We start from the raw sequence: 12310 nt of genomic DNA on the forward strand, positions 1-12310 counted from the left end.
CCAAGAAATGGAATGCTTTGATTCCTTTCATAAAAATTAAATAATCAATGCACAAAGACGATTACTTTTTCATCTTTCGTAATGAACATAGTTTACATGCCCTGAAAATCTGTGAACAAGTCACAACTTGGTTGTACTATTTCACCTCTTAAGCAGAAGGGTAACAATAATTCCTTTAGAACAGGCAGGGAATGTGATGGTCCTGGAGACTTTGCAGGCTGTGCTACATTTCTGCTCCTTGAATAATTCATGGCTAGGCTTCGCAAATGAAGATTTGGGAATAATTAATAACCAAATAATTTAATAACCAAATAAGTTAATAAGTAATTGGAAGTTGGAGTTGAGCTGTTTAATAACTTGGCCTCAAATCATTAACAAAGTGACTGCTAAAGATAGGAGAGAACCTCAAATAGGGAAAGCAGACATTCCTGTTCTATTTTTGTAGTAGACAATCACAATAAGGAGGCTGCCATAGCAGCACCACACACACGTGCTGCACTTCAGTGGAAGGGCTTTGATAAACACTTAAGATTCCTCTGCTCTGTAGCAAGAAGGAAAATCCCTAATCCTATTTGCAAATACCTATTTCTAGTCAACTCATTAACTCCAAACACAGAAAATTCTTCTTGGGCTTTCCGAGCCAGCTACTCTAATGCAGAGGGAGACCCTCAACTGACAAGATCTGAAGTTATCATAAAACAAGTGATCAATCTCTCCCTTTACATTACAAAAGCTACCAGGGGAGTGGCATTGGTCATAGCAACAAATCAAGGAATTTTAAACAGGATTTACCCTGCAAAGGGCCCCCCAGTCTTTAGCAAGATTATCTTCTGTCATCACACCCAAGTGCCAACAGCAATACTTGTGTGCCAGGACATGTTCTGGAGCCACAGCTGATAAGCACAGAAACCAGAAACAGGGGTAGCAGATGATTAGCTCAGATAATTACATACACAATGCACACAGCCACTACAAAGGCTTATATACTGTCATGGGCCATAATCCCTCACACATACCATTTGGTGGACTTTGGGGACCATGAGTTTTTAAGGAACAGAAAAGGAGCAGAGCTGCTGACTAAAGGCTATAGTTTTGGACAGAACATCAAGAACTGGAACTTGGCAGGTACTGACCTTTGCCTGCATGGAAAGCAGCTTGCCAGTCTCACTCTCATTATCTTTGTGAGCCACTGCTGGATGGGCAGGTCCAACCTGAGCATCTGGAACACCTTTACTCATGCCTCGTGCCTGGCATTGATTATCCACACCCATGAAGTCATCCATGAAATATTATAAGACTTCAGAAATGCACATAGGATTTTCACTGCCTGGAGCTACAAAATTCCATAGAGGGCAGAACCAGAAGGAACTGCCCTGTCCCAAAGAGCTACAGTCATACAGCTTGTCACCCATTACAGCTCAGTCAGGAGTAAAATCACCACCTTATCACACCCAGCCAACTTGCACAGCACTTACAATCTGTAACTCCTTCACACTCAGTGTTTCCATACACAGATTTTTCTTAAGTCTATGAAATGTAATTTCCTCCATTTTTTTTTGTAAGTCACTCTATATCTGGACGATTCTGTCTTCAAGATAGAAAACCCCTACTGACTTGTTTATGTTGCCTTATGTACAAATTATGTACAAATGGGGGGATTCAATTTGAAAAGTACTACACAGCAGAGCTTCTCCTGTACAGATGAGGGGACAGTTTGTCCCTGCAGCAAAACACACTGAAATATGTTTCAGTGGTCCTTACCTATGTAACAATTAGTGCAATAAAAGTGTGAGGAACAGTTCTCTCTTGTTTTAGCTCTGTGGTTATGGAGCAAGGGATCACAGGCTGCTGGGCACAGGGGAATGTGTGGCAGTCATGGTGTGTCTGAGCAGCCCAGGCTCCTGAGCTCACAACCCCTGCACAGTGCAGACGTTCTTCACACCACACGTCCTGGCTCTGAAGGGCACACAGCGCTGCACTGTGTGCTGCTGAGCACAAACCACTCCAGTGATACTCCAAACTGCTGGGATGCTGTAAAACCAGCAACATCTGGCACTTGAAACGTGTCTCTCTAATGAATATTGAAAGTGACAGTCAGCAAGTAACAGCTCTGAAGTGCATCAGAAAAACTGTTCAGAGAACTGACCATGTAATTTGTGTACTGCATTAGACATCTAACGAGACAGTAGAGCAGATGATCTAGAAGCATCCCTGGCACTTATTTATGAATTTCCTCTTGAAAATCTCACAGGAGCACAGAGAACACTGTGAAGGAGAAAGTGCAAAGCAGAACAGGTCAGGGCTGACTCACCGAGGCTCTGCCCTGGGCTAGGTGGGTTGAGCAGACCACTGTGACTTCCTCTCTAAGAAAGTTCACCCTCTGACACAGACATTCCTCAACTCTGCTCAGTCTCCTCACTGAAAATCACCCCTCAGACACTGCAGCTGCTTGCTCTGCACTGTTCCTGGCCTTCCATAATGCTGCTTTTCCATTACAATATCAAACAATCCCTTGGGGCATTCAGCTGTCGAGCACGTTTTACCAAGAGTAAATACGTTTATATACTTACTGCGTCACATTCCTATTCTTCTTCTCCCGAGTGTCCAATTGTATGGATCACATTTTTCTTCTCACTCAGATATTCAAGGCCCAAATGCTTTTGAGTAGGATCCTAGAGCACAGGGTGGCACTTATGTGTCCCCTTGAGGGCAGAGGCGGTGGCATTTCAGTGGCACTGGAGGAAACAATAGTGTCTCTAACTTTGAAGGGCCAAACCCTGCCAGTGCCTGGCTCTTACATTTACAACCTACACTAGGTTTTATGGGAATTAACAGGGTTAAAATCTGATCTAATTGTTCAGGGCATCTGAATGTCTTTCTGGCCTAGAAGCGCTTTGGAAAAAAAAGTCCAGATGAGAATAGAAGCACATGGAACATGGTGGGATATCCAACCACTACCTGATTTGGACTATGAGCTCTGCCAGTGCCCGTGTAAGGCAACATAAACAAGTCAATAGCTGTTTAGGAGATGCTGAAATTCTGGAAAGATTCTTCCCTGCACAGTGGTTTGGAGGGTGTGTCTTCCAGTTTGGAATTTATCCATCTGAAACTGTCATTCTGAGCCCTGTGGGCAATACTTTGCTTCTAGCCAGTACACATGTCCTTACAAGTGAAGAATCTGAACAAGCTGCCCACAGGGAATGCAGATTCAACTGCTGGGATGGTATTGTCCCAGCTTTTACAATGCACACAGAAAACCACAGCCTGCTGGGTGACATATGTGGCAGTGTCCAACAAGAGGATGGTCAATCAGCTAAATGGTTGCATAGAAATAAAAGTGTCTTTAGGACTCTGGAAGTTGGGCTCGCCCTGATCTGTGCAGAGAGCACAGGTTCTAACAGGTGCAGGAATGGAAGCAGTTTCAGGCATGAAATGTTATGCCAAAATTATTGCAGAAACAGGAACTGCATCTGAGGAGTAAATGTCCAGCTGACTCCCGGAGGGATATGGCCAGGGAGCTGAATGCTCACGTCACAGAGCACCTGTGTGCTGCTGTCAGCTCAAAGCGCTGCAAGAGTTGCCGCTGAATTTTCAAGCCTTTATTTACAGCAATACATTTCAGCATTTCTGACACTTTTGTGACAAGTGAAGGATTATCTAGTGAAATACCCTGAAATCGAAGCCTCACACACCAACAAACATTTTTACAAGATCGATGTGAATATTTAAGCCTGGCATCACTCCTGACATCCAGCATCACAGGTTTGCACTGAAGTGACAGTGTTTTCCAAAGAGGGACAATCTTTGCTGGTCAGAGACAGCTGCCCTTGTCACCTGAAATGCCATCAAAGGTGACATTCTTCTGGGCTTGGATCCTCCTGCTTCCACTTCCCCCAGCACTGAGGAAGGCCCTGCCAGGTACAGGATATGCCTTTTCCCAGTGTAACAGACTTTGTACAGGAATTACACATGCAGATCTCCATGCTGGAAAAGGAGAAGCAAGATCTCTCTCCATCAGTGCTCTGAGGGCAGTGATTCACCTTAATGATCCTGGCTTGCCTCACCTGGGAATTAAAATTTTGTAACTTAAAAGTTGTCTTGCAAAGTGTATATTTTATACTTAATTTACATGTTGAAATAAAAAATGTCACTTGGATTTTGTTAGGAGTTCTTGTGAATGTAATGTCTCCCAGCTCTCCCTTGGCTTGCCTATCTTAATTTCTTATGTTTTTCTTTAGCTCTATTTTCCAGCAAGTCAGTTTCCAGAAAAACATGTTATTGCAAGTCTTCCCTGGTACATAAACTGAATAAATGCCATTATATTCAAAAGTTTGATATAGAGATGATGTAACAAAAGTTATGTCATATGCCAACTCCTTATCTCACACTCAGCTAGTTCCTTAGTACTCGACCTTTTCGTAACTGTTTAGACTATAAACGTTCCTGACGACACATTTGTTAGCCTTTATCCAGAAAAAAGCCACTATTGCAATATAAGCACTAATAATTATATCAAACTGAAGCCAGCAGTGCTGTGATAGAGGCCAAGACTGTTGGGTGTCTAATTAGGCTGCAGTGCCGCACAAGCACCACAAGACGGCGCCATCCCACGCCCGCAGCGCTTCCATGGAACCATAGACTGGTTTGCATTGGACTCACCCCAGCGGGTCCATATCCTTCTTATGTTGGCTGAAGAATTAATTTTGACAAAAGTCTGTATTTAACGTGGTGAAGTTGAAATAAAGGTACTCTCCCACTGGTGACACGACTGTCAGAGCTGTCAGCATTTGTGTATCAGTCACCCCCTTGTGAGATGCTCTGTTGAGTGCAGAAAAAACAAGTTATATTTATGTTGGAAAGATGTTTTAAGGGCCCACGTAATTAAAGTGTTAAGGAGGCTATTAGAACTTCCAAGGCTTAAGGAATGTCCAAAGGAAAACATGAAATATACACTGACTCCAGTATGCTACATGTAGAAATAAAACATAGCTGATGCCAAACCTCTCATTTACACCTGCCTTGGGACCGGGCTTGAAAAGTACTCAGTTTTAAAGTCTTCTGAAACTCTGGAAAACTACAGGTCAGTAAGTGGTTGCCTTTACCAGGAAAATAAGCAGAAATCAGAACAAAGGCTGAAGACACTGAACACAGGACTACACCGAAAAGCATGGGGAAGGGTTTACTCAGCTTTTGATGGCAAAAGCTGTGGCTCAGGATCTCTCAGGATCCTGCTGAAAGGGGACCCAGGTGGCAAGGATACCCTGACCCCAATGTCCATCACTAAAGATCCCTTGAGAAAGGAGAGGAGAAATGACTCATAGAAGAATAAAAGGTTAGAAACAGAAGGCAGGACTAAATAATGGTCAGATTTGTTACTGGAGAGAGGTGGTGGAAGTCCCACAGAGCTGTGGGACCTGTGCTGTCCACCATGAAATTAATAAGGAAGGTGAAAACTTATATCTCTGAGAGCTGAGTTATGTACGAAGAGGAAACAGTTCTCCTTGCCCTCTAAAACTCTTCACATACAATACGAGTACAGTTCAGCATGTATCAATCGTCCCATCAGTGACCTTTTGATCTTATCTAATAATGTTAATGTGATCACAGTTAGGGATAACTGTGCGGAGCAACTGCAGTCACTACTCAGAGCAGCAAAACCTTCTCGTGCCTAAGTCTGTACATAACTCGGGTGGAATGAACTTAATATACGCGGCCAGGGCAGGGTCAGACTGGCAGGTTTTGGGTTTGGTGTTGAACCGTCTCCCCGAGCGCAGCGCCGAGGCTGCTGTACCACATTCGGACACCAGATGCTGCTGCTCGCCCGCGTAACGCCCCGCGCCGGGCCGGAGCGCTCCGGCGGTACCCGCGCAGGAACCTCGGAGCGTGTTCCCGGGAGAAGGGCTTTCCGCGCATAGCTACTGCTGCCTTACGCTCCTGGCTGAAAGACACGCGGGAAGACCTTGACTTCCCGATCAGCTCGCCTAAAGCAGCGCTGTAGTTACATGCTACTGTGCTGCGATTTACGGGGGTGACCTGGGGCAGAACAGAGAAGGATGGACTGAGGTACAGCTGCCTCTCACACGCTGCACGGCACATGCAGAACAACCGCACCAGCGTTTCCCTGCCAAAGGCGTGCCCGTGCTGGATCTGAGAACGCAGGAGCTGATGTGAAACGGAAAATGAGTCCAGGGTCAGGGATATTTTTAGATCTTCCTGCACAAGAAATAAGAGCAGAAAAGGGGCACGAGAGATTCAGTTTAAGTCATAAATGCTACAGTGGTTCAAGGGCAGGAAAGAAAACTGGTCCTGGACAAAGAAGCTGAAGTGATACTCAGGCTACTGCTTGCTTGAAGTTACTAGTGAAGCACTTGTAAAGAGAAATTGCAATCCTCTCAGGAAAGCCAAATATTAAAGGAAAAAATCTAGAACAAAAATGCCAAGTCCTGGACAAAACAAGAAATGGACATGGCCACTCTGACCTTTTCTGTCTTAAGGGCAAGAGGCTGCTTCTGCCCTTGTTGTGAACAGGAAATAGCCTCTCTTTTACCTTGCAGATTTATGAGTTAACTGCAAGGAAACAGAATGTCTTCTCTCATTAAATATTGTAACCACATAAATAGGGCTGGATCTTATTGACTGCATCTGCGAGCACCTAAAATGATTGAGCTACTGGTATTGGGAGGCATCCCAGCACTGGAATACCTGCAGGAAGTGTAGATGTTACCTCTCATCCTGGCTGCTGTACTCCCTGTCTGTTGGACACTGTTGGCACTGGGGCTGCTGAATGGCACATCTCATTAACACCATAAGCTTCCGACCGGTTCTGACCCACGGGGATAACCTGACAATTTCCAGGTTCAGGCTGATGTGTCTGACACAGACACAGCAAAATATCTGAAGCACAAACTTCCAGCTAGACTAAGGACACAACACGGCACTTGTGTTCTAGGAAAAGGCCCAGTTAGCCAGTCAACAGCTTGCTATTTCCTGAGTGGTTTGTGCGTGCAGGGACTTGCTCCTGCAGGTTGCTTTCAGTGGTTGTGTTTCCTCTAACAGAAATTAATCTGTTTCTCATAAAATTAAATATGAGTACCTCTTTGTCACCAGTTCTGAAAATCACATGGGCATCAGTTTGTTCTATTCCCGTTCAAAGAAAACTCCTCAAGAATTCAATTCAAGTCCATGTTTGGACACTGTATCATGGCAGATGCTTACAATACATGGGATAGCCTTTAAACATGCAGTTCAAAGCCTCTCTAGGAGAGACAACCATTATATTTTAGGTTTTATTCTACATTTCTCATGTATTTCACTGACAGTGCTCCTGGTGCTATCAATGTGCCCAAAGAGTGTATTGCATCTTTTTCAAAAATAAATACTAGACCAAAATGTGGGGGGAAAATACTTAATTTCATGGTGCCTGTTTTTGGTGGCATGGGGTAGGGGAAATACTTCCTTCATTCCAATTTCTCTAAAAAAATGTGCACTGGCTGCTAATAGCAAGGAGCTGCCTCTGTGGAACACCTCTGATTTGGGAGTATGAATAAATTTAGTCTAAAATTTCATCATTAGTGACAGAAGTACTAATATTAAAAACCTAAGGAATGGCGAAATCCATGGACAAGGACTTTTATGAATGATGACATGATTTTGAATACCAGAAATTCAAATATACCTGGCTTACAATAACAACAGAAGGTGCATTCTAAAAAAATCAGGCCACTTCCAAGCTTTCAGCAAAACCTAAGGCATTTGTAGCAGATAACTGGACCATGAAGCACACTGGGAAATTTTGCCACCACTGCCAAGGGACAGAAGATCAAGCCCAGAGCAAGTACACGTGATTTAAAATCCTTCAGTGTCTGGTACTGAGCAGGGAACCTCACAGGAGAGTAACAAAGGCCTGTTTACATGGAAACATATGTTGGACACAATTTCAAAAACTCAAGGACATGTCTCTAAAGCTCAGCTGTCATTTAAAGACGAAAGGCCAAGAGATTCAGCCAGGGCTTTACTGTTGTGCCATAACTGGAAGGAAAACCTCTGTATTTTTCATTTGCTGTTCAGAAAATATTTACATAGAGATTTTTTCTGTTTGGAAGATGTAGGAAGAAATCAGACAGACATCCAGAAAGGTCACAGAAGGTATTACACACTGATTTCTTAAATGATCTTGTCAAACTCCTCTAGCAATTTGCCTTTCTGAGCTTCACCTGGGACACTCTTGAACACCCCTTCTTGCCCAAGGGCCCAGAAGCCCATTTAAGCTTGGGCTTTGGCATTTTTCCTGGTTTTGAACTCTTTTCCTGTTTTTGAACTGCTTGCAGGGGTTCTGTGGGAAGGAGCCTGGGCAGTGGGGTCCCTGCCCTGCCAGCAGGGTCAGGGTGTTTGGCTCCCAGTCCCTCAGGGCACAGCCGGTCCTTGCTGGGCCCAAATATTCCCCTGCTGTAACTCACCCACTTGCCACAACAGTGAGCACTGATTCCTGATAGTATTTCCTGTGTGCTCTCTCACTGAAGATGTAAAAAATTATGTTGATATTAATTGAAAATAAATGTAAAAATATTTAAACGCTTTTAAATTCATGTAATAGCAGGGGAGACACTTTGCTTCACAATCTGTTTTCATAAAGATGCTTTCAAGTGGATTCTGTGAATCTAGTTCCTATGTAAGTAACAAGATTCTCCTCCTGTAACATCCCCTTTTTACTGGTGTCTACTCATCTAATGCTTCATCTGGCCTTTTGAAGTAAAACATTACCATGGGCTCTGATGGTCATGAAATGATCAGATGCTTATTATGTCCACTTCTTTCACACCTTCTAAAACAGAACCATTCAACGTCTCTAGTCAAAAGACTGGTGCAGGATGCACACACAAAAGGAGTGCAGCACATATCATCAGGAAGTCTTGGTCGTGTTTTTCAGTTCAGGGATCTTCTTAACACCTGTGAAATGGGGTCAAAAATATCAGATTACACAAGTGGGACAGGGAAATCATGTCAGTGACTTCAGTGGGGTGAATAAGACCCTTGTAATCCCCAATAATGTGTTAGGCCAAATAATGCAGAAGAGAAACAAATCATGCAAATCCTTCATTAGGAGTGCAACCTGCGTCAGCTTGAGGCAGGAAGATCAGCTCCCAGACAGCGTCTGTAAGAGCCACTACAATGAAAACAGCCCGCACTGGAAACCAGTGTGTCACCTGTGGTTGAATTTCCTGGCTCTAAGGTGTGGAGCAAAACCATAATCCACTTCAAATCCTTTTTTTCTGTGTCAGTTAATTTGTTTATGAAGTGCAATGAGGGTGAAATATTTTGCTTGAATCCTTTCCAAAGGATTATAAGGTAGACTTACTCCAGAAAGGTAGAGAGCAAGACACTATTTTTCTGACTTACAGATTTACAGGATTCCCTTTTAAAGGGTTAAAGTACCTGAAATGTTAAAGATAAGCTTGTACCCATAATTTGCCTCATTTCTCACAAAACATACAGAATTAAGGTGATGTTTTGTTCAAAGGTCTTCTAAATCCATACTTTCAAGTATACTTGGTACCTCCCAAATCCTACTTTTGGAAAAAGGAACACAGTTTCACTTACATTGTCCAAATTCTGTACCACTTGTATTTGAGAACTGTGCCAATTCTTTATTTAATCACATAACCCATGGCAACCCTCTGCTCCTGTTTTTTTTAAAGTGTATATATTCTTTAATAAAATTAAAATATCAATCATGCTGTTCTCAAGGCCTTAAAACTAACCTTTTTTCCATACTGTATATTTTAATATTTCTTTTTCTGAACTCTACAAATGATTCAGGAAGTCTTGGTAGCTCCAACACATCTCCTGGGAGACAAGGAGTTTCAATCTGTGGAACTTTCATATTTAATGTTAACATCACATCCCCTACCAGGTAACACCAACTAGAAAATAGGTACATCACAAAGTGATGTCATATCCTTAGACAAAATTTCTGTGTTCAAATATCCACATTATCCACATGGAAATGGAATATTTGGGAATGTGAGCTTCAGATCCACACTGTGATCTCAGCTTTGTGATTCAGGCCTCTTCTTTGCCTCCTGGGACAAAAGCAAGTAGCTGCTGGTTGTGCAAGCTGGAGGGTGTTGAAAGGCTCTGTCCCGTTCTGGAGAGCTGTGGCTCAGCAGCAGGACAGTGTGCAGAGCATCTCAGGGCTCAGTCACCACTACCATTATTCATTTTTACTGGGAGAGTGCGCAAAAGCTTGGTTGCAGATAAGGAGCCCATTATTCCAGATACACTTACAAAATAGGAGCATGGGATGCTTGCTGGTGCTGCAGTCTTACAGCCCATGGCAAGCCCTGTACCAAGGGCTCTAAGGTGCCATCTGGTAAGACTGCATGTGCTGCTGGACACCCTGCAGGTACACTCCTTGCCATTCCTGGCTTTTCTAAGTGTGCTGGCTGCTAGGATTGTGGGGGGAAAGAGGATTTAATGCATCCACTTACTGATCCTCTTACAGACACAGATCATAACTCTCAACCCACTAATAAGCTCCACCAGGAACTCAGGCTGAGCAGCGATGAAATGCCACCTCCTCAGAGCACAGGCACTCTCACTGAGCAGAAACATCAAAGTGCTGATTCCTGCTCCTGGGCAGGATGCTGGCCTGCTGGCCTGAAAGAGGGACCACCACGGCTCTTTCAAAATGACAGCGTCCTTGTTTGTGTGCCATTAGTGCAGAGGAGGCTCTGTACACAGGGCTGACACTGTGCAACCCTGGGAGATTGCAACATGGTGCAGGGAGGATTCAATTGTCTTGCTGGACCTCTTTAGCAAGTTCCTGCCTCCAAGTACAAGAATGACGCGAAAATGGCCTTTGGATGTACCCTCAGTGATTCACTTGAAATGAGTGAGGGCTGGTTCATGCGTTTGAGAATGAGGCCCTGAAAACCAGCAAAGCTCCAATGCACCAGCATTGCCTTTTGCAGGCAAACAGTCCAGGGAGACATGGTCACAGCAGGAAAGACAGGAGGCATGTCTGTGAGCCACTCATCCTGGGCCACAGCAGCTCCTGTGCCTCCAGCCTGCCTGTTCTCCCTTTATACCATCACAGTTCCATGCAGCACCACACTCCACCTGCAGTGCTCCAGCTGGGATAGGAGGTGTGCACTGGAGATAGTCCCAGTATGGTCTGACTGCTTCCTAACAGCACTTAGTGCCTGGTCCCCTCCCTGGCTGCTGCTGAGGTTCATGGATTCAACATGTTATCAGAGATATCCAACACTGCCATAATTTACACCCATTGCTGCTAGCAGGAAGAGCCAACGTGACTGAACTTGCCTCAAAATGAAGGCTTTCGTTCCGTGATAAAAATGGCATTATGCCCTGTAGTTCCATTGTGTCGTATAACTGAACTTCATGGTGCCTTAGTTCGTTAAGGCTTTAGAGCAACTGCTGCTAATCCTCCAGAAATTATCTGCCAGCTAATACAGCGTGTCTGGTCCGTCAGACAGTGGATCACTGTAAATCATTTTGTAGACTGTGTTGTTACACTAATTGAGACACACAGTTTTGGGGAAGCCATTAAGATGTTTTTATTCCTTCCTCAGCCCTGGCCTCTCCTTCCCACTTCTGCAGTGCAGCTTTTGCACCATCTCCTCAGTTCTTTCACTACCACTGTCATAGAGTCAGATTACAAAATGGGACCCTCTCAAAAAAAAAAGAATCACCCCAAAAGCAAAATGACGGCACTGCAATGAAAAAAACCTGTCTGTAATGATGAGCACCTCAGAAATCTCAGCTCATTCCAATTCCCAAAACCCAAAGTCAGTCCCAAAAGTCCTCCACTGAAACTGTGATTTGACTGCATCTTAATGAGAACCACTAATCCTTTCTGGGTTAATTTGTCCAAGTCATAGTAAAACAGCACAATAGCTGTTGACTGGGAAATATCTTTGATTCTGCAAAGAAATAAAGACAGGCCAATCAAGGAGGACTCTGAGGCACTCACCATGGTGCAACACAACTTGCCTTAATGTTCTGCCTACACAGTAAAATGTGATTTTTAGTAATTCCAGAAGAAAAGCAATTCCTTTGTTGTCTGAACTTCTGTCACCTAGTTTCCACTTCTTACTTTCAAAAAATCACATAAGTACTCAAAAAATGTGTTTAAAAACCAAGCTACTTTGCCTTTATGCCTTCTGCTACAGACCCACGTTTTTCATCTGGAATTTCTTTTGGTAAATGATTATTACCATGATGTTTGGCATTTCCTTTCGGACTGGGCTGTGAAAAGGATAGGACATGCACTGGCTTATATGGAATTACA

The 12310-nt window shown here is 43.8% G+C and overlaps 1 protein-coding gene across 1 annotated transcript in view; it reads right to left on the reverse strand.

The window, feature by feature from the left end:
- Positions 1-8758: 8758 nt before the first annotated feature.
- The window catches only part of LOC127474089 (bifunctional methylenetetrahydrofolate dehydrogenase/cyclohydrolase 2, mitochondrial-like), a 45780-nt gene continuing 42228 nt past the window's right edge, over positions 8759-12310 (reverse strand). Inside the window, exon 7 of the mRNA XM_051794532.1 lies at positions 8759-8946. The gene's annotated coding sequence lies outside the window, so the exon portion shown is untranslated. The remainder of the gene's footprint in view (positions 8947-12310) is intronic.

This window comes from Manacus candei, unplaced genomic scaffold (assembly GCF_025592945.1).
Source record: "Manacus candei isolate 608988 ecotype Guabito, Panama unplaced genomic scaffold, ASM2559294v1 h1tg000039l, whole genome shotgun sequence".
In the NCBI taxonomy this organism is placed as follows: Eukaryota; Metazoa; Chordata; class Aves; order Passeriformes; family Pipridae; genus Manacus; species Manacus candei.